This window comes from Anser brachyrhynchus (genome assembly GCF_964034855.1).
Source record: "Anser brachyrhynchus genome assembly, chromosome: 5".
NCBI lineage: Eukaryota > Metazoa > Chordata > Aves > Anseriformes > Anatidae > Anser > Anser brachyrhynchus.
In genome coordinates, this window is record NC_137699.1 from 47507935 (window position 1) to 47529317 (window position 21383).

General features: G+C 40.0%; 1 protein-coding gene across 17 annotated transcripts in view; it reads right to left on the reverse strand.

Annotated features, from left to right (window-relative positions):
• The window catches only part of LOC308196010 (uncharacterized protein), a 380840-nt gene extending 361301 nt beyond the window's left edge, over positions 1-19539 (reverse strand). For 4 of the 17 annotated variants that reach the window (XM_080594384.1, XM_080594386.1, XM_080594385.1 and 1 more), the window contains exon 1: positions 11908-19524. The gene's annotated coding sequence lies outside the window, so the exon portion shown is untranslated. Of the gene's footprint in view, positions 1-10011 lie in introns of all 17 variants that reach the window. The other 13 variants (XM_080594391.1, XM_080594388.1, XR_013952022.1 and 10 more) reach the window with 8 other exon arrangements.
• Between the last annotated feature and the right edge of the window lie 1844 nt (positions 19540-21383).

Below are 21383 nucleotides of genomic sequence, written 5' to 3' on the forward strand. Positions count from 1 at the left end.
TTAGATTAACGTCATCAACAGACTCAGAACTGGATGTGAACAGAAGATATTGATGGAAACAAAGTGTCAGAATATAAGCTGAACAAACGCACAGAAAGTCACTAAAGATGTCGGTCCTAAACTAGGAATCCTGAAGGATGAGATTTACTGATTTTTCCCCATATATCCACAGCATGAGCTTTCAAGAAGGATTGTCTGAAGTACAGATACACAGTTAGCTTCAGTTTTCCCTCTTGCCAGCTCAGATGAGAGACTCAAGAAGTCAGGCTGGGGGAAACACAGGTCAGGAAACAAAAACTGCTTTGATAAAAAATACAATACCAGAAGTGGGGAACTCTTTTCTAAATGTTGTCTTACTCCCAGAAACAGGCTGATCCAGCTGGAAACATTTAACATTTACCCTAAGATTTTTCAAGAGATTAGATCATTTGGAACTTTTTACCATGGTTCATTTTGATTTCTAACCTGACCAAGGAGTAATTTTAATCATTTCTAATTTCTTCACATTGCAAAAACTTTCATTAACAATGTTTGAACCAATTTTATTCCCTTAATGATGTTTACAGTGTAACAGCATTCCAAGGCCAAGCCCATCACTTCCCACTGATTTATTTAGGGTGGATGGTAGCATGGGTAATGTTTCATCAAGGCATTTTGTGTAATTTAACTATTTTTTTCTGTTTGTGTACACAGAAAGAGTCAGGTAGCGGAGCTGTTAAATTGGATTTTAAATGCTTTGACAGATGTTACATTTTAAATGCGATTAACCTCTCCCTTCAAACTCCAAGGTATGAACAAATTATTAAATATATCCTACAATGATACGGGCAACAAACAGTTAGACTCCACCAGGTGAAAACTATGGTGCCATAGCCCTAAGCAATGCACAGCTAGACAGGGAATAGAAGAGAAAAATGGCATGGATAATTATGAAATATATTAATAGACTCAGCCAGGAACAGAATTACCATGCCCCATTAAGAAGATGCACAGGTATGTGGCAGCAAGCTCTGATGCACCGGGTATAATAGAGGAAAACCAGCAGAGTGGTATTTCTTCAAGAGCAGAAGCCCCAGGGAAGAAATCATCCACTTCTCCCTTATGCCCGTGTCAAACTCCTGGACAGTCTGCTGGGAAATTTATCTTTCCTACCAATCTAATTTTTCTCTCTTGCGACAGCAGAAAGAAACTCTGTGGAGGCAGCTTGTATTTAAGATTGATCAGAAAACAATACTTCTTTTCTGTCAAAGAGCCAGGGTTTTGAAAGGAGTTTTCATTGCACATCAAGAGAAGCCGTGGATTTTTCAATTATTTTAGATGGGATTTTTTTTTCAGCCTACTTCCCCAGAATATCCAACAACATATGGTTTAGGCCAGCTGGATGGCTTTGTGAGTACTCCGGATTTTACGCCTATATCCTAAAGACCAAACTTCTGGCTGCCCCAACAAAGGCTGGTGCTTCACTGTTCCAGCGTGGTCTGACCCAAATTCCACCTCAGAAATATTCTTGGAAAGAATTTACTGAAAACTCATGTATTTCTATGAAGAAATTTAATTTCAGACTGAGATTACTGAATGTGTCTGGGTCAGTCTTCTCATGGCCCAAAAATCTCTTCAGTCTCAGCAGGTACAAGATAAATCCACAGGCCTTGTCCCTCCCTCATCAACAACCATGTCTCTGTCATAGCTGTTTCCAGACAAATTAGGACAAAGCAGGGCAGAAGCCATCGCTGCTTTGAAAATCCCACTCACGCCTTTGTTTCCTTCTTCCTGCTGCTGCTGCTGCCAGAGACAAATGATTTCAAGAGCTGTATTTCTTCAAAGCAAGTTGAAATTCTCTTCTTAAAAACAATGAAACAGAGCAAGCTTTAAGGGAAATAAATCCAGAATATCACCTCTGTGTCTCTGTTATTAGCATCCTGTGTTCTCTTGCTTTGATATTTTCATCAAGCTTTGTCCTCTCTTCCCTCCTCCCACCCAAAAAAGCTGCAATGTTTTTCACACCCTTACTCATTTAACCTCACAAGAAGGGGGTCCATGTTTATCTCCATTTTTAAAGAGGCAAATAGATAGGCATGTGTGCACACACAAAAAAAAGGGGGGGGAGGGGGACAGGGACATTAAACCAGCATCTCTGAAATATTCAGGCAACATTATGCAGAGCCTTCTTTCAGGGCTAGCTTTGTTAACAAACAGCTTTCCTCCTTACCAGCCAGGCGTAGGGTAATCTTGGCTAATAAATGCCCATGGGCACAAAACCCCACACAGTTTGCCTCTGGCTGTCTTTGAAGATCAAGAACTTTGAGCCCTGCAGATTTGACTGCCACTTCTACCAGGAGTGGCATTAGGCTGAAAACAAAAAAGTAGGGAGGACCTCGTGTGCCTGTGCAAGGAAGTGAAGAGCTGGAGACGTCGCAGCCTTCACGGGTGGGAGTAAATCAGGTGAGCAGCATCAATTTACAGTAACTGGAAATCTAGGTCTCTGTGCATGCAAACTATGCTTCCACACAGGAACCTGTTTCATATTTATTTCCAGCACCCAAACCACTCAGCAAATCTTTTTACCGCTGAGCTGATGCAATTACTCCACTAGCTCAAAGTGGTGCGAATTACACCATGCCTATGATCTACAGTGAGACAGTTGCATGGGTTTTACATAAAACAGGCAATATCAAACTGTTCAACAAAGGTAGTAAAAAATGAAAACAATTATTTTATACTGTTTCAGGAACTTCTCATCAGAAATTCATCTGGTGATGTTCGCATTCTTGCTGGCAGCCTACCACATGATTTGTGTTACGTAGAATACATTCATATGAAAGTCTGAAGAGAAATTCTTGACTTGAAAATTCAGTTAATTGCAAAACTGATTTTTGTTTAATGTCCAGGCTTCACAGTAGTGTCTTCTGAAGAGCGTAGTATTAGCTATTAAAATGCTAAGCTTTGGAAACATCTACAGTTGATATAGATAGGGATGAAAGAAATTTTATTGATGAAAGAAAAGTTCAGGTCATCTAATTTAAAAACAAGAAGCTGTATTATAATGTGGATGACCGACTGTCCAATGTTAAGATTCAGTTCCAGTATGGGAATAAAAATTCCCAGTGAATAGTCATAAGATATCCACGGGTAGACATTTTTTTATACAAAAGATTTAACAAATCCTAATAGTAAAATTCATTTAAAGCAGCAGTGCCCTAGAAGAAATTTTGCAACAGGAAAAAGCTTTTAATTTGTAAAATAAATTGCTCATTGTACCCAAGAAGAAATTTTGCAGCAGGAAAAAGCTTCTAATTTGTAAAATAAATTGCTTATTGTGAATTGTTTCTCTGGTTGAAATTCCCATTTTGAGTAACTGATTTCATTCGTTCTCACTCACCCATGTTCTTTTCCCCCTTCCCCACCCCTCACCCCCAAAAAGTCTTCTTCCTTTTCACACAGCAAAATATATAGTCAAGACTGTTTATTACCTGACGAGTACCAATTTGAAAATAAAACAAAGGAATGTATTTTTAAAACAATAAATTCCCAGTATGTTTACCCCTTGCATAAACAAACAGAGCTGGAGTTTGCAAGAAATATTAAAGTTAATTTAAATTGCAAATCTGACCTTATTAAAATGGCTTTTCAGAGAGCTATAAACAAACAGTGTGTGAGCTGGTAATGTAGCCAAAACAACAGAACACATTCTCAACTAGGATTATAATTAAAGTAAAAAAATATTGTTTTCACAGTTCTGAAAATCTCGGAAGGGGAGGAGGAATGGAGAAAATATTTTAAGGAACTATCAAGGTTGTAGGGGAAAGTATTCCATTCGGATGGCACTTCTAAGAATTTTTGGGACACTTTCTCTTTCAAACTCAAAATAAATTCTGATGAACAGCTTGAAAACATTATTAAGCACTTACTAATTTAATGTGTTTTGAATACTTTTCTCCTACAGCTACTACATTGCCTCTTAATGTTTGAAGCACAACCATTAAGATTTACTGCATTTTCTGTGAGAACAAAAATGGAGCAATTAAGACCGTGCTTGTATCTGCAATGGATGCAGAAAGCTAATAAATTTCAGAATTAAAAGCCGACAGATAAGCTGGGCTGGTTTCTTGGTTTATAGAAAATCTATACCTGAAGGTCTATTTAAGCCATTGTATTGTTAGCAAGCAAATTGTTTCCTTTTACTTAGAAAAATAATACAGGCTGCAGAAGACCAAGCAAATTAGATGGAACAGAGGTGAAACTCAACAGGATAGTTCTACACACACACACGCACCCCAGCCTTATGTGATTATGGCTCTTTGGTATAGCACACGATTCCCAGTGAGTGTAAAGGAGTACCAGCCCCATGTATGTAGGTCTTCTCTGACCACAATCATATTTTTACTCATGCCCATCTTTGTATTTATTTGATTGAAGTTGCTTTTTAAAAAATGTACACAAAGAAACCATTCCAACTCTGGACATGAGTGAAAACATGCATGAGGAACATTTGTAGTCAGAGAATGCCTACAACAGTACAGAGAGTTCATTCTCACATGGACCCAGTGCATCCAAAAACAAAATGGCCAAGAACTGTTATACTGATAGAAAAGGACAAAACCAAATACTGAAACATATTCCCCTAAGGCTACTGTAGGCAGGACTGCAAAGAAACAGAGATTCTCTTTCTTTGCATATCTCTGGGGGGATTGTCAGTGTTTTGTGAGGCTGGATTTGATAATTGGTTGCTTTACCATTTAAGTGAAGCACGTGGGAAGGTAACAATGGTGTAGAGACAAGGTGCTGTTTCTCATACATTACCCATCAATGCAGGCTTGTCTGCTCTAGGACAGTAGAAAGATACATTCTGAAAAGTGTCACAGGCAGAGTCCTTTGACCCCATCCCTGCTAATGTTTTCTTTTCAGAAGGTACTTTGCCTTGGTGTCACAAAACCTCCTGAAACTCTCCAACAAGCAGAGACACACATTTCTTCACTATCTAGAGCTGCACCTGAAAAGAACCACCCAGCCTCTGGTGAAAGCATCTTTAGTCCTCCTCACCTTAACTAAAGCAACAGAGCAATTCTTTGCAGGACCTTCTTTTTGCTCAGGATGGTGCTTAGAGCAAGTACATGCAGCTGCTCATGCCAGTCTTGGAACTTTGAGGCAATTTCTCGCTCTCCAGGGAAGAGGCACTGTTATGAGACTTCTCCTTTTCACTGCCTCTGCTCAGGATGAAAATTGCAGAATTCCCTCCACCTGCAACAGGGTGGTGCTTTCTGCATCAGTGTGAAGTAAGTGCAAATGCAAATTGGGAAAAGATGAAACAGAAGATAACCAAACTATTGTAAATCTTGAAAAAATTACCAGTCCTGGCACAGATTCTAGATTAGGTTTGTGGCAGGTTTGTCTGTTCACAAAGGAATTCCCAAAATTTATTTTTTGGTGTGCTGCATGAGTATAAACAGCAGTAAACAGTTGTTTGTGCAGATCTTTTTTTTACTGGGTACTAATTTCAGCTAACCACATCCAGGTTTCATTCATCAGCTTCATTTACCATTGGAACCAAAGAATGAGCCATTTCCCTCCAAACAGAAGCAGGTTAGAGCAAGAAGGCAGGAGTACTAGAAGCTATAGGGCTGCTGCAAGGACACTATTTTGTACATAATTGAAGTGTTCCTTCTCCCAGGATCCTTCTGGACTAAGCTTTAAATCCTTTATCATCCACATGCAAAACCTGGAAACCTGATTATAATGATCATATGGATGCTGAATGTGTATTTGCTTTCCCCCCTTCCTGTATACAGGCTTTTGATCTGCTTCAGTCAAGACTGGAGCCTGACCTCTCAGCCAGGCTACCAGACTGCACTAAGCTTTTGGTTACTTCTAGCATAAAAACAATAGTGAACACAGTTTGGTGAGCTGCATCATCTGTATAACAAGATCAGACAAAGTTACTGAGGACTAACAGTGAATTCAAAAATTTGAGTATGTTCCACGTGACAAAGGAGCTAAGACACCAATCTAGTTCCTTCTGCTATAAAGTCTGTCTGGGTATTCCTCCCCATCTGGAAAAGTTCCTGTTGGCATCTGAACAAATACAGCCTCCTTTTTAGATCAAGGATAAAGCAGAAGAAATGATAATTTAGAACAGACATCCCCTTCCCCCCAGCCCTTTGGCTGAGATGAGAGAGAGCAGCAGACACACACCCAAGTGCCAGACATGCAGGAATGTGAGCCATGTGGGATAGATCCAGGGAATGGTGTGGAGAGGAAATATAATGGGAGCAATAGTCCCAGCCAAGGAAGACCTACCTGCACCTGTATCATTATTATGAGGAAAAAGCAGTATAAGAGGGTATTTTCCATACTAAGCAGACAGACTAATAGTTATGGAAGATACTGTATTTTAGGGTATGGCATTACTTATTGGCTCCCCTTCCTTCATACCTTTTTTTTTTTTTTTTGTGCCACATCATGTTCCCAGATAAAAGTGAAGGAGGCCAAGTAGGAACATTAAATAGACACCCAACATTAATTCCACCTTTTTAACTGATTACTGTAGGAAAAAAAAAAAAAATCAAAATTATGACTGCAGGACTGGCAAACATGACTACATGAAACAACACATACTCTTCACTCCTTCACTCTGTCACACTCAAAAATCTAAATTGATATCAGTATTATCCAGACTGCTCTGATTACAAATCTTGGAAGCTGTAAGAAGTAGAAAGAAACTTCCTAACAGTAATATTCAGTTTCTGCCTTTCCAACACACTGTGACAGTGATGGGGTCTACGAAGAAATACCACCTTATTAGTGCGAACATCTGAATTCTAGTTCAGCTTCCCCATAAAGTTGATCTCATTCTAGGCTGGGAATTTTTCACATGGGAAAAACTGAAGATAGACATTTCTGGGCTGGTAACTTCGATTGATTGTTTCCATTTGTAAGTATAAAAATCAGTCAAGCAGCAACAAAAGATTTCCTTTTCATGGTTTTCCTGCAGCTGAAAAATTAATCCTCTTTCCAAGCAGGATGTCCAACAGATTAAAAATAAGCCGAAAGTTTCCCTTACTCGGAGATAACATTTGTATTACTAGCTATCAGAGCAGATAACCCAACTGTTTTCTGACCTGTTAGAGACCATGGAAAGGGGCTACACACGTCATGGTCAGGGTCTTGTGACTTAGCCCGTATGATGCGTATCAGCGAGGTCATGAAGAAGGAAGGAGGAAGATGGTGAAGTCAGGCTCTCAGAAAAAAGGCACAACTCAACTGTGATTTTATGTGAAAGCTTGACGTTTGGCCCTCTCCTGTATCAGTCTCTTCCTTCATTCCTGGAGCCAAGGTCCTTCCCCAGCCTGTCCCTAACTCTGCTGCCAGGCTCCCTGCCCAACACACAACAGATTTTTGCCCCATCTGCTTTTAAATCAGAGAGCTGCCCCACAGCACTGCTGCTTGTGGAGAGTCACAAGGAGTTCAGGGGGGAAATCACACTGCATAGCACATTTTATGAGAAAAGCAAATAGGTGACTGATCTGTTGTGTAAAAGAAATGCAAGGCAATGGAGCATGCTCAGAGAGATGGCAACTTTGGAGAGTCTGGGATTTCTGTTTCTTTCTGGAACAAGAAAAGCTATACACTTGAGAAAAAGGCTTTCTTCTGGTATCAAATGTTGAGTGCTGTTCCTTAAATAATGGAAAAATGCATAGTTTTCTAACAAAACAACAACAAAAAAAGTTAAATACATTTCTGTTAGCACAGAAAAACATCAATTCCCTCTCTCAATCCTATTCTGGAAAATATTTATCCTAAAATGTTATGTCCAGGGTGGTGATTTTTTGGCTGAGTAAAATTTAGTTAAATTAAACCTGCATGAATACAGAGTCTCAGAACCATTCTGCTGCAGTGACCTTGCAAGGGCCTCTTCCAACCCCTCTTCCAAGCAATGCAGCCCAACCAGTTACAGTCCCTGAAGGACATCTATCCAGCTTAACTTCAACACCTGCAGTAACAGAGACCTCCTGTGACCCTACCATCTTCCTAAGCCATTTATGCAAGTGGTTCACTAGCCTTGGAGTGAACTGAAATCAGAATTGCAGCTTAAAACTATTACTACTTGTGTCATGGGCATGGAAAATGCATTTTTTGCCTTCCTCTTGCAGCAGGCATATACGTACCAGAAGATCAAACAATCATATATTGTGTTTTTTTTTCCTCACAGCCTATGTTTCTTTAGGCTGTTGATTATTCCCATTGCTCTCCACTTCAACTAGAAACACAAATTTCTCTGGAAAAATACTATTTGTAATCAGTAGATGGAATGACCACATCTACAAATTGAAGAAAGAGAACAATTCTCAATAAATAAATAAATAAATAAAGTTGCTTCTTGGACTGCAAGTTAAAGGGGCAGGAATTGTTTCCACTATGAATAGGTATTGCAATACATTAAAAACCTCTCTGGAGTTGTTTCTTGAACTATTCTATAAAATCATTCATCTGAAGCAGTGAGACATGAGGACTCTTAAAAGAAACAAACCTGTGAAATACTTGTCTTAGAGCCAAATTACAGGACAAACAGTACCCACAGTTTAGACAGATTATAGAAGATATATCTGCAAGAAGAAACAACCCCCTAAGCACGTGATGTCTGCATGGTCTAATGTGTGGGCTCATCACTCCGGAAATAAAGGAGCCCACTGTCTGACCCCAAAGTGGCACAGGCTTGGCATACAGGTCTCCCTGAAGATACATTTAGATCCTTGTAAGTCTGTCACCACCTCCTCTGTTCATAACCTTTCTTCAGAAGGCACTGCCTGGCTCAGAGCACAGAGACGAGATGAGTGAAACCAGCTATACATTTTGCCCTGCATACTAACACAGCTTCTGCAAGGAAAGCATTGCACGCACTGTAACTATCAAAAACAGACATCTCCAGACACCTCTTGTGGTATGCAATGTCTGTCCTACAAGCTTGTTTATATTTGCAAAGATCCAGAGGATTCAGGGGAATCCTGTGTTTTCTCCCCAGTGCTTCACTCCTCTCTTTATATTTAGCAATAATAATTCACTGTGAGCATGTACAAGCACACACATTAGAAAAGCTCTCCATGTTAATCCCTGAAGAGAAGTTAATTTTTAGTTGATATTCTCAACTGAATTACATTCTTTATTCCTAGTAAGTTACTAATCATCTGCCAATGTACTTCTTTATCACTCTTCCAATTCCTTCATACTGCCCCAACACAATTCTAAACAGACTGTCTGATACCAGAAGCAAAGGAAAGACAAAGATTGAACCTCCAAAATAAACTAGGAAAATGCATTGCATTGCTGCATAGCACATTTTGCAAAAAGCACTGGAAGTGATTTCAAACACAAGGAAACAAAAAAATAAAAATCCAAAATCACAGGAGTGAAATGCATATATCCATTGCCATGAGATATATAAGACATGCCAAAAATGAAATGCAAAATTACATTCACGAGTAGCCATACACAACAGCTCTGACCATTTCTTTGTTACTGAATTAGATAATGATCAGACCAGGAAAAATATCAGGTGACAGATGTCGGGGACACTGCAATGTTTAAATCCATTTGTTTCATACCTCATGGACTTGTCTGAATCCAGTCAGTTATTATCTCACAAATAGAAGGCAACTGTTAAAGGCTGAAGGATAATATTCAGCTAATTCACAACCCACTCAATAGGTGAAAATATCAGCAGGAAGAAAAATGCACCTTGGCTATTAAAATTATTTTCTGTTTTTAATAGAACTGGAAATATACCGAAGGTACAATACACATAAGCTGTATAGCAAGTTAACACATCCGTCAGGTTGTTATGGAAACGTTGTCATTTTCATTTGGGTGGAAGCTCTTAGAAAATTGAAGGGAGCACTTACAGAAAGCAACAACAGTCATATCATTACATCTCAAGAGCTGAATCAAGTATGAGCCCCGCAAAACAACCTGCTGATACCAAAGGACCTTCACTTGTAAAAGACTGGTAAAGTGACTTACTGTTGTCTGGAGTTCCCCAAGTACAAGAAGTCCTGATGCCCACCACTAACAAAGTAAAATGTGATGGTTCAAGGATGGTTGGGCTAAGAAAAGATCTGGAAGAGGGAGATTAATTTAGGTTAAGTCCTAAGGCAAATAGAGTTACTGCTTGATTAATAAAAGAGTGTCTCAGGCCCTGAACTAAAGCCAGGCTGCCACATGCTCATTTTGTGAAGGAGAACTGAGTGAGATAACAGCCCCAGGTGGCTGGAGAGTTCCGTGAGGAGTAAGACACTAGGACAGACTGACCCGCAGGGCTCACTAGAAAGGGACCTACAGAGTCAGCTCGGTTTTGATGGTCAGCAGAATGGTGAGTAGGACATGATGTTTCTCTTCACACGGATTAGGCCAATAAAGGTTAGTACCAAGTGCTGTTTTGACAGAGGTAGAGATAACAAGTGAGGATTTGACATTTCTGAGTATGGAGTCAGGCAGAGAAGCCTCCTTTGGTAGAACCAGTGGGAATTTCAGGCAGAGAGAGCTAAACATCTCACAAGCCCATCAGGCAAATATTTGAAAGAATAATGACAAAATAAATGTGGCATTTTACAGCCTCAGCTAATGAGCAGGCTTCAGCACCTACAGCTCTAACATAATTGAAAAGCAGAGCATTACTTAACCTATTTCTCATCAGTGTAGGTGTTTCACCCTCAAGGCTCACTTCAGTCTCCTTCACTGACTTATTTCACCAATGATCTGCTAAGGGTATTTCCCCCTTTGCCAGGGCTCTGAATTCTGCCTTTTATAAAAGCACAACTATTAACTGGGATTTGCTTCTGTTCTTTGTTTTGTTGGGTAAACAGTAGGTCCCAGTGCCTTTTCCCTCTCTCTACTGTAGTGGTATTAGAAATATGCACTATTTTTAGAAGGCCTATCAAAAGCGAAAGCTATTTCAAATAGTCCTCTTTAGGAAAAAGAAAGAGAGAGAGAGAGAGAGAGAGAGAGAGATGTAGGATAGGCAAGTTAAAGTAGAAGAAAGAAAAACGCATCAGTCTGATACAATATAAGTGCTACAGCTTCACGTGGTCTGATTTGGAGGTGCTGTTCACCCCACAATTCTTCCTCTAGTCAACTTGAGTTGTGAGTAATCAACTTATCTTTCTGATTAGTCCTACTAATAGCTCAGGGATCGAATGTTACCTAATTTTCCAAATTGCTCAAGGTTTCCTCGTGACACTGATAATCACACAGCAGGCCAGCAGCTGCTGGCCACTCCATTCATGTAAAAGGGGGGTCAACAACAGTTTTTAAGAAAGTATCTTGGAAGTCAACATCCTGAAAATGAAGGACTCTTCATTAGAGGACCTTTCCAATTAGGAGGAGCCCTGCTCATCACTTCCTTAACACTCCAAGGAAGTCTGCAGCCGAACCAGCTAACCTAATCTTAACATTTGCCCACATTGACAGAGGTGGAAAGAAACTGAGGGAAAAAAAATCTTTTTTCTCTCTCCATAAAAATCTTTTGGATTGCTTTTGCCCTTAGATAAAGATAGAAAAAATAGGAGAAATCTGAGTCTGCAGGTCACCCTTGCAGTCCTGACTAAATAATAGACACAATGGTGTCAGTGACCCTCTTATAAGATGGTCCCCCGCTGACCTGCTCAGAGCAAATTGGGCCTGCATACAACTGGTCCCGCTGACATCTTTACAGCTGTAAGCCCATTACGAAGGCTGAAAGGTTTCAGATGAAGGAAGAACGGAATACATGCTTTCTGGGATTTATGTCTACAGCATGAGCGGGGGGTGGTGGTTTAAAGAATCCTATGGTAAACAGAACAGAAGTCAGATACTAATCCTCTTTTATTTCTTGTCTCTGTAGCAGGAGTAGAAGGCTCTGCAGGCAGCAGAAGTGCTTACCTGAGAGAGGCAGGCAATGAGGCTGAGAGCCCTCGGCTGTATTCATGCTTCCCAGGCAGGGAGCCGGGACACTGGTGCGGGAGAGTCAAGGCAGAGTCTGACAGGCCTACAGCTCTGGAGTGGAAAGACCTAGTGCTGTTCTGCAGAAACCTCCCCTGCTGCTGTGGCCACAGCTGCTATGGCAACAGGATAAGAGGGCTGCTCCGGGGGAGTTTTTCTTTCCCTACGCTCATTCACCTGCCCCACGAGAAGCAGGCGAGATTGTTTCATGCTGAAGTTGGTGAGCTGTTGCTGTGCTTCAGAAGGATCACTCTGTAGCTTCAGCTGGTACATGTGCTATGCAGAAGAGTCACAGTTTGCTGAAATAGCCAGCTCAGTGGATTGCAGTATCCTGGGTTTCTCTTGGAGTTTTCCTGTCCAAGTTGTGGCCAGCAGGCGGCCTGCACTGCGTTGTAAACACTGCAGTAATGGTTTGGGAGGGCTTGGGGGGTTCATTAACACAGCGGCCCAAAAATCCAGATGCTTTCACTGAACAAAGCACACGCCAAAAAACATTCTGCCCCAAAGAATTTGTTCATATAGAAGGCAAGACAAAGACTAGAAGCAGGAAATACAGTCATATCTGAAGAAATGAGGCAAAAGGGACTTAAAAACTGGACCGCTGTCATGCAGGAAGTCCATGGCCAAGACCAGCCGCTTTGAGACTTGTCACTGTAAGAGCAAAAACACAAGATCACAAATGTGCTAACCCCAGCACCTGACATAAACTTTCAGCTTGATTTTGAGCCTTTCATTTCACTTCACTTTGACTGCTAAAAGTAATAATGATTATCCCAACAGGATGAGAGTATTTCTTTGCTGCTCTGAGGTACTGTGACAATTAACGTGGGTATAACTTTTTAGGAAGCTGTAGAAATGGAAGACACTGTAGAAGTTCAAAGCAATATTATTATATGGCTCAGCAAATGATACAATATGCTGACAGAAATTATGCAGTATAGTGCTTAATAAACTTACAGCCAGCATAATAAAAATTCTGTCAGTAATAAACTCCTTTCCCAGTTGACTGCAGACCTGTGTTGCCAAAAACTATCTCCCCCTTGCAGATCCTATAACATTGCATCTTCATACTCAGTAAAACAGTACCCCTATGACATTGTCAGTCATTTTATTTATTATCTACAGTAATAAAAAATACAAATAATTCACCTAAGAATTCTTGTGCTTAGTGTTAAATTGATGTATTAAAAGAGTAATAAGAATTTATCCACACTCGGGTGAATGTATTTGCATCTAAGTGAGCAAAGCCACCAAGCTGTGGACCTACCTAAATCTAATATCTTAGATGTAACTGCTAATTCCCTGCCCTAGATATTACTTACAACGTTATGTATTATTATAGAATCATCCAGGCAATCTGTTCTTCTGTGCATATCTGGCCTCCAAAGCAACCAACACCTGCCTAGAAGCATTAAAAATAACGCAAAAGGGCAATAAAGCATTACTGGATATGTATTTATTTCTAGCATGATGCTAATTTTTCCTATTACTTTGACAAGTCGACACAAATGATGTAGTTGTATTCCCAAGTGATTATGAAAAATAAACATGCCACTACAAATGCCAATGCCCAGTAATGTCCATGCAACCATTTTGAAAGGCCTTTGATGCACCTCTTGTTAGGCATAAATGATTTGGTCATTGATTATCTGATCAAGAGTAACATCTTGTCCACTCAGCTGTCAATACATTCCAGAAGGAGAACAACAGTCAGAGAATAATTTGTAAATAACGAAAGCTGTTCACGTAAACAGATCGATGAACAAATGCATAGAGAAAATAGGGCCTATTGACAGATTAGTCATGAAGAGTAGCAATTAGAATTCATTAAATAAGTATTTTCAGTTTACCAGCTTTAACCATCACACCACAACAGATGCCGGATTTCAGAAGACAGGCCTCAGTAGTCTAAGCACAATGTTTTTGAAGTATTTGAGTGCCTATGAACAACCAGTTTGAGTCCAGGCATTAGCACAACTATTTTTGCCTTTATGGAGGATAGGCTGCATTTCAGGGATTTTACTGAATGCAGATAAGACTTAGAAAGCCGTCTTCCTTGCCTGGATACTAACAATCATGTATTAGCTTCTGATTAAAGGAAAAGAATTAGTCAACAATGTCCTTCACCAGACTTCTGAAGTCCTCTGCACAAATGTGCTATGCATGATTCATATCTTTCTTTTCATTGCAAAGCTGTGGAGAGTGGCTTTTTATTTTAAATATACCACATATCTCTGTTTCTTCACAGTCCTTGTGACATTTTAATCTGAAAGTTTAGTGCAGACCATGAAAACAGACATGCGAGCTGTAGGATCTGTCTTTACATTCCATTTACCACACTATACTGTAACTAAAGTCACTAACACAGAGAAACTGCCTTTCTTATGTGGATTGAAAGACAACCTATAAACCAAATTCAGTTGAAATCTAAAATACAGCCCACAGTCAAAACAAAGGGCACACTCAAGTTATGAGGATCAGGACAAGGGGGCAGGGTGAGAGTGGAGCCCCTTGCCCCCTCCCTGACACCAGGGTGGAGTTCTCCAGTCTCTACAAATAACTTTTATTTCAAAGACTGTTGTGGCTGCATGTCTTCCAGAGAGATCGCAGCAGGGCATGACAATAGGGTGCTTGTCACATCCAAGGGTGGGACATCCAGATTAAAAAGAGAGAGGCTGTCTGCACCAATTCATTGAAGCACAGTGGGGTAGATGGTGCTGACCGTACTCTTAACTACACAAAGCTGAGTGACAAAATATGCCTGGTCAAACAGTATCAGAAGGAGTAGAATTCATTACAGGACACCAACTGTGAGACTAGAAAGGCACTATCACCAATGTTACAGTCATAAATCTTTACCTGAATCCTGCCATAAGGTATTGATGCTTAAGTACCAACCTGATGAGATTCTGTTCTGTGCATACATTATGAGAGAGCACTCACAACCTGCAATTGATTCAGAGAAAAATGACTGTGTGAAATACACATAGTCTAAATTCAGCCTGGATCCTTCTTGCAATAAACATTTGCTTACGGATCCTTTAAAAAAAAAAAAAAAAAGGAAAGAAAAAGAAAAAAAAAGCTGAGCAAATCATTTGGCAAAGGAAATGGCTAGGAGGGAAGTACTTTTTCAACACACTGATGTCTCAAAAACAATACAAATTTATAGTACTGTGGGAATGTTGAAATTCTTTTGATATATTTACAGTGCTGATACCTTGTGTTATATCTTTTAAGGATGTGATGACCAAATGCCACAAGGCCTCCCCAGAAACGTAGCATAGACCTAATAAACACATAAATAAACCAACATTTCTTTGGCATTTATTGACTTCCTAGAGGCTCATGGAATATGAAAAACAGGCCTCTGGAATTTGAAGCGGTGCTGTCTAATGTAGTAGAAAGGCAAAAATCAGGACTTTGTGTGCTCATAGTCTGAAACACAGAGAATACAAGAAGCTGAAATTGTAAGGAGAAGAAACAGGTACTGAGCCAGATCAGAGATGACATATGTATCAATCTTTTATCTACAAAACTCGTCAGTTAAATCTAACCTGTCAGACTGAGCTATAATCAGTGTTTAACGTTGGTAGTCCATAAAGGAATCTAGAATTTAGCACTCAGCACAGTTCAAGATGACTTCTCATGTCACAGTGCCTTTGCTGAGATTTCACCTTTGTCCTCTGTATGGGGATATGGATAGTACTAGAATAATTCAGTGCAGAAACAGGAAAAAGAATTTTACCTCTCCCAACATACCTACTTTCTTTTCTTCATTTACACCCACCAAACTGGCAGTGGCAAATGGCAAATGAATTTTATCATTATTCAGATGTTTACTCTTTCTACAAGATGCTTTGAAATGTGGTCTGTGAAGATAATCAGTTTGGACAGGAAGAAACATATGGATGAGGATTACATGAAGCAGGAATAGTGTAATTGTTGATATGTGGTCAAATGCTGTGAACACCATAAAATCTGTGCTGTTAGGTTCAAATGTATTGTGGCTGTAAGGAACACACTGAACTGCAAAACTATAAATGCAAATACTTTATATGTTTGTGTATATAAAGGAAAGAAGCAGAATGTAGAGACAATAGAATAGCTCAAACTCCAATTCAGCTATTATGTTTGCAGAGCTTGATTTACAGTTTTTAATAGTGTGTCTTCTCTTTGCTGGAGCTGTCTTAAGCATCATTAAATTACTAAAATTTGTTGCAAGCTAAGAACATACATATGTTTTTACAATGGCTCAGCTCACATAGCATAACTCATCTGACAGCTATTGTAAACCACCATAAGATGAGTCTGAATCAAGTGAACCCTCATGTATCACACACACACACAAAATAGCAAATAACTTCAACATCAGAGAAAAACAGACTACCAGCTTCATTTTCAGGACTAAATCAGAGAGAACAAGGGTCTGAATCTTTTTCATTTTTTCAAATCCAGAACCATCGACCTGGCTGCCAGACTGTGTGTTGTTCTGCATTCTGAACTCTTCTGTCCTTTACCTGAAAAATCCTGATAAGCTCTGGAATGATAATATATATTTTTAAAATCATCTGTAGGAAGGTCTGTGAAATATGCATAGAAAGCACTGAAGTCAAGCCTTGAAGTTATCTGTTTTGCTGCTTTTGGTTGAACCCAAGACAGGGAAACTTGCCAGATGAAGTGGATTCAAGAAGGGACAACACTGGAAAAGACTCTTCTTCTGAAGGTCTTATGTTCATCAAGCAACAAATCCAGGAAAGGTATTAGACCTCTTATCTCTCTTTTGCACATTTTTTGTGAACATAATAGATCTAGTGTTGCCTTCCAGTCTGCATTCCCCTAGAGTTAAAATCCTGATCTGTGTATAATCATTAGAAGCTAAAAGAAAGAAGTGAGCAAAGCTACAATTTTGCTGCAGATGATAAATTCTTTTTCTTCATAACCATGAAGAAAAGTGTCACCACCTTGCTCTCCTTTCCTCTCCCATTCCAGCCAGATGCACAGGTGACAGATACCTTGTGCTGTGGTCAAGAGGATGCTACAGCAATGAGATGGCTTTGAAAGTTGCCAAACTGGTGGGTTTTTCTCTGCTGTTTTAAAAGTAATTTTGGACAGATCACAAGGAAAACATCATTATTCCTTTGCTATACCACCAGGTGTTTGTGCCATCATTTTTAAGTGCCATTATTTGTATGTGAAAAGCTGATTTTGATTTCCTCAGCTGTCTCATTTTTTCCAGAAAACTGTCTGCCTTGAGAGAATCTAGGAAGAAATCAAAACCATGTTGTCGTTGTTCTCTCCAAGTGAAATTTTTCCTCAGAATTTTCCAAGATTAATTTGTTTCCCACACCAAAGAATGATCTTTTGGCACAGGATGGGATTCCATTTTTCCAAGACAGTTACAAAAAAGCTGAACAAATGAAATATGAAGAAGATGCCGTATCATTGCATTTATCCAAATAAAGTTATGTATTTAGCCATACTCTGCAGAACAGATAAATGCCTCTTACATCTTGGCCACTACTCCTTGACTGTAATAAAAGCAAGTCCAGAGTTAGGCTCAAACCATTTTTGCATGCATAGCGACTGATCTTTCATTTCTCAGTTGTTGGATTGCCATTTCCTAACTACAATCCAAGTTTTAATATTCTAGTTCTCCAGGGTAAACTCCATTACATGATGCTGACTTTCTATCTTGCAAACTATTATTTTAAAGGGCAGGAGGAATGTGTGTGTAATTTTAAAGGGCAATTTTTAAGGGTATGAAATTCTTGCATTTCTTGTCAGAATGATAACCATACTTTTTCATGTGTGGCAGCATTTTTATGAATGGATTGCAAGACTAGAAAAATGGAGTAATCTCACTGGCATAAGATTTTACAGACAGGAAATCAGATACCAAAAGCTCACATCAGTGGCAAAAGACTACAAATCTTGACTCCAGGACTGGTGTCAAGACTGGATAATTCTTCAGTAATTCACAAACATCCCAATTTCAGTTACACAGGGAGTTCTTATCTCCCATAACAGAACTTTACCAAGGGGCTGACACTTTTTTGTTTGGCCTATGACTCCACAGGAGTATCAGCAGTAGTAAAAGCCAGTAGCAGATTAAGGTGGTAGTATTTTATTCTCTAGGTCTGAAGGTGAAGTTCTACCTCCTAAACTTAATCATCTGAGTAGCCTTCCTGTCTTTTCAAGAAGAGAATAATAAGGACAGACTGCACAAACGAAGCCTTAACCAGAAATACTCACTAATCTGACCTGCTGAAGGGCTAACTACCCAGAGCTCCATCTGAAGGTCACCCAAATTCCCTGCTTTCACTTTCTCTGGGAGTTAGGTCCATTCACTCACTTAAACCTTCTTTTTTTAAATAATGGAAGTTTGCTCCTCAATTAGCTATTCCCAGGCACCCTGCCTTATTCTCTTATTTCTGGACACTGGCACGAGCGCTCCGTTTGATGTGGTATTTTCCCCATAAAGCTCTCAGGAGAAGACTGTGCTCTGCCGAGCGTTATGTATGGCTCCCTGAGGCATTGAATTATAGCTCAGTTCTGTTAATAGAACTCCTCGTTATTAACTTTACTGCTCTGCGCTATATATTACACCATGAAGCAGCCCAATCGCCCACCAGCACCGGAGCACTGGGGCCAAACAGGTGGTTTGTCATTAAGAAGGGAAAAACCAGAAACAGCAGAGCTTGCCAGTGACTGGGAAGAGTGGATTTACAACAGCAGATCATCCAGGCTCTTCTCTCTCAGGAGCTAAAAGCTCTGTTTTAAGTAAATTCCCCCACCAAATAATCCAGAAGGAATGTCTCAAAATGATTCAAAACATTGCTAACATGCTTCCAAGCTGCATCCACACAAAACACAGTCAACACTAGCAGCATCCTGTTATTTTACTGGCTGAGACAGGGCCACATAACTCAGCTGCTCCAGAGACACTTGTAAATAACCACTGTCCTCTACAGGCTGTATGATACCTTGGGATGTCTCTTCCACTATCTTGTACATTCTTTACATTTACCTTAGTGCATTTTTTTGGTAAGCACCATGATTTCAAAGTATTGTGAGAGAAAAGGAAAGCCTATCAAGGTTTAATGATCATATTTTGGTCTCTTAACACCTCATGGAAAGGTTGCAAAAGAAGCTAAAATTATACTAAGGAAAGGCAAAATGAAAACCTGAAATCCTTCTGAAGATCACATTCTGTCAGAGCAAACAACAAGGAAAAGAGCCACGACTCAAGACCGCACAGAGCATCTAAGGAGCTATAAAATTAACCAATAACACTCAGAGGAATTTCATCAAGAAAAAAAGACAAGAAATACACAGGCAATATTAAGGTCATAAACCACTAAGCCAAATTTCTGTTGTTCTTCAAAGACAGCTATCTCTTTCATTAGGCAGAGGGGCATGACACTCCCACAGAAAACATTATCTTCCTCCTCCACAGAAACTCATATGAAATGCTGGTCGTAAGAGCCACTTAAGACAAATAAGCACCAAGTTCCCAACCTCTTGTCTTCTGCCTGCCACACAAACAACACATAACCCTTTAGAAAAGCAAACCTCATGGATGACTTACATAAAAGCAGGCCTGAAGAACAGCCCCCACTTCAGTTTTGCATGTCCTCTGGGTATTGCTGTAATCTCCACCAAAATCAGAAACATTTTTCATTTTGCCTTCCAGGGAGCAAGACAAAGTGATACTTTTCCATGTCAGAATCTTGTACCGTGGTTTTAAATTCCACAAACTGCTTCTGTTTCCTGGGCCTCTGTCTGGGTAGGCCTCTCCCGGGGCAATGCAAAGGGCACAGAGAGAAACCCTGATCCCACAGCCAAGGATTTCCTGAGCAAGGTGTTACCAGTGGACCTGGGCCAACACGGCCCACACTTGGGTTCAGTGTTGAGTGGCCACAAATGTGGCCACAGACATGTGCCTTTGAGGGACAGGGAAGGACATTACCTCAGGAAGTCTCGAGTGAAAGCACATTTCTGGCTATTAACCTAGGCACATAAAGCTTTTGAAAACCTGGCATGAGGGAGTGAATTGCTTTCCCAGTAATCACTGCTCATTTACCTCTCCCGTATTTCTGATTATGCTGTTCTGAGATACTTGGTAATAGCAAAACCCATCCTCCCTTTCTGCATTCACACTGTTGACCCTTTGATTTTATAAGTTTCTTGATCACCCCAAAGTCAGCCAGTTCTAGTTTCCATCCTGCTCTTTGTATCCTCCCTTCACACAAGCTTGCAGGGCCTCTGCATTTCCTTGTCTACAGACTACTTCGAACTAAGAACTGCCTTCTTCAAGGACAATTTCTCAGCCTGTGCAAACGTGCTTCTCTTTTTCCTCTCAAAGTGTTTCTGCAGCTGTCTATTGATTTGATATTTTAAAATTAAAGCAGAAGATATGAGCTCCACACTTCAGGAAACCTCAAATTGACAGGAAATAGCAATCTTACAGCTGTATGCTGTAGAAAGCTCTTTAAATGCCATTCTCATCCATTGGCACATCTTGTCTGTTGTTTAGTGCTGTGATCCCATCTGTGCCCACATGCAGCTTTCCTGTACAGCCCCAGTTGGGTACCTAAAGCTGCACACAACAGTACATGGGTGCAGGTTCCTGGGGATACCCTCCAAAATCAGGGTTTGGCATGTAAAATCCTTTCAGTATATGAGCTATAACAGCTTAATCATGGGAGAAGTGCAAACTCACTGTGCACTAAAAATAACCAATGCAGGTCCTTTCAAAACATGAACACACAAGTTAAAAGATTACTGAGACACACACAAAAGCTATGTTACTGGCAGCAATGGGACATTTGGGGCTTTTTCCTGTTTTAATGATTTTGATCCATACAAACCACTGTAAGGTAATAGATGCTTTACAAAGCATTTGTTTTTTATAGGTTAATCTGCTTAGAGCAGATGCAAAATTATTAAAAGACGAATTAGTATTCCTTGTAAGGGATGCCATGGATTTTGTGCACAGGCCATCCACAGTCTCAACGTTATCTTTCTTCTCGAATAAAGCTGCCTTCGTTCTGCGTTTTCATGGCTCAGAGAGGCTGGCCCTGAACCCAGCAAGACAGCTCTTTTCTTCCTTGTACTTACACTGCCATCTAGTGCCTCCGGCACAAAACGCAAGGTACTCTCTCCACGAACTTGTCACAAAAGATAAAAAGTCTAAGGTTCATGTCAAACCTCAATTTTTCATTTGGAAACCAATCTTTGTGATGCCGCTATAGATTTTTCTGAGTACAGATCAGACTTGCTGTAATGAGGTTTCTTTTTTTTTTCTTTTTTTTTTTTTTTTCTTGTAGCCTGAAGTATGAGCTCGCTCTTCTGACTGTCTTGGCTGTGTGGTGTTTTCCAATCTTGTCAGCAACACTCAATGAACCAGAATAGCA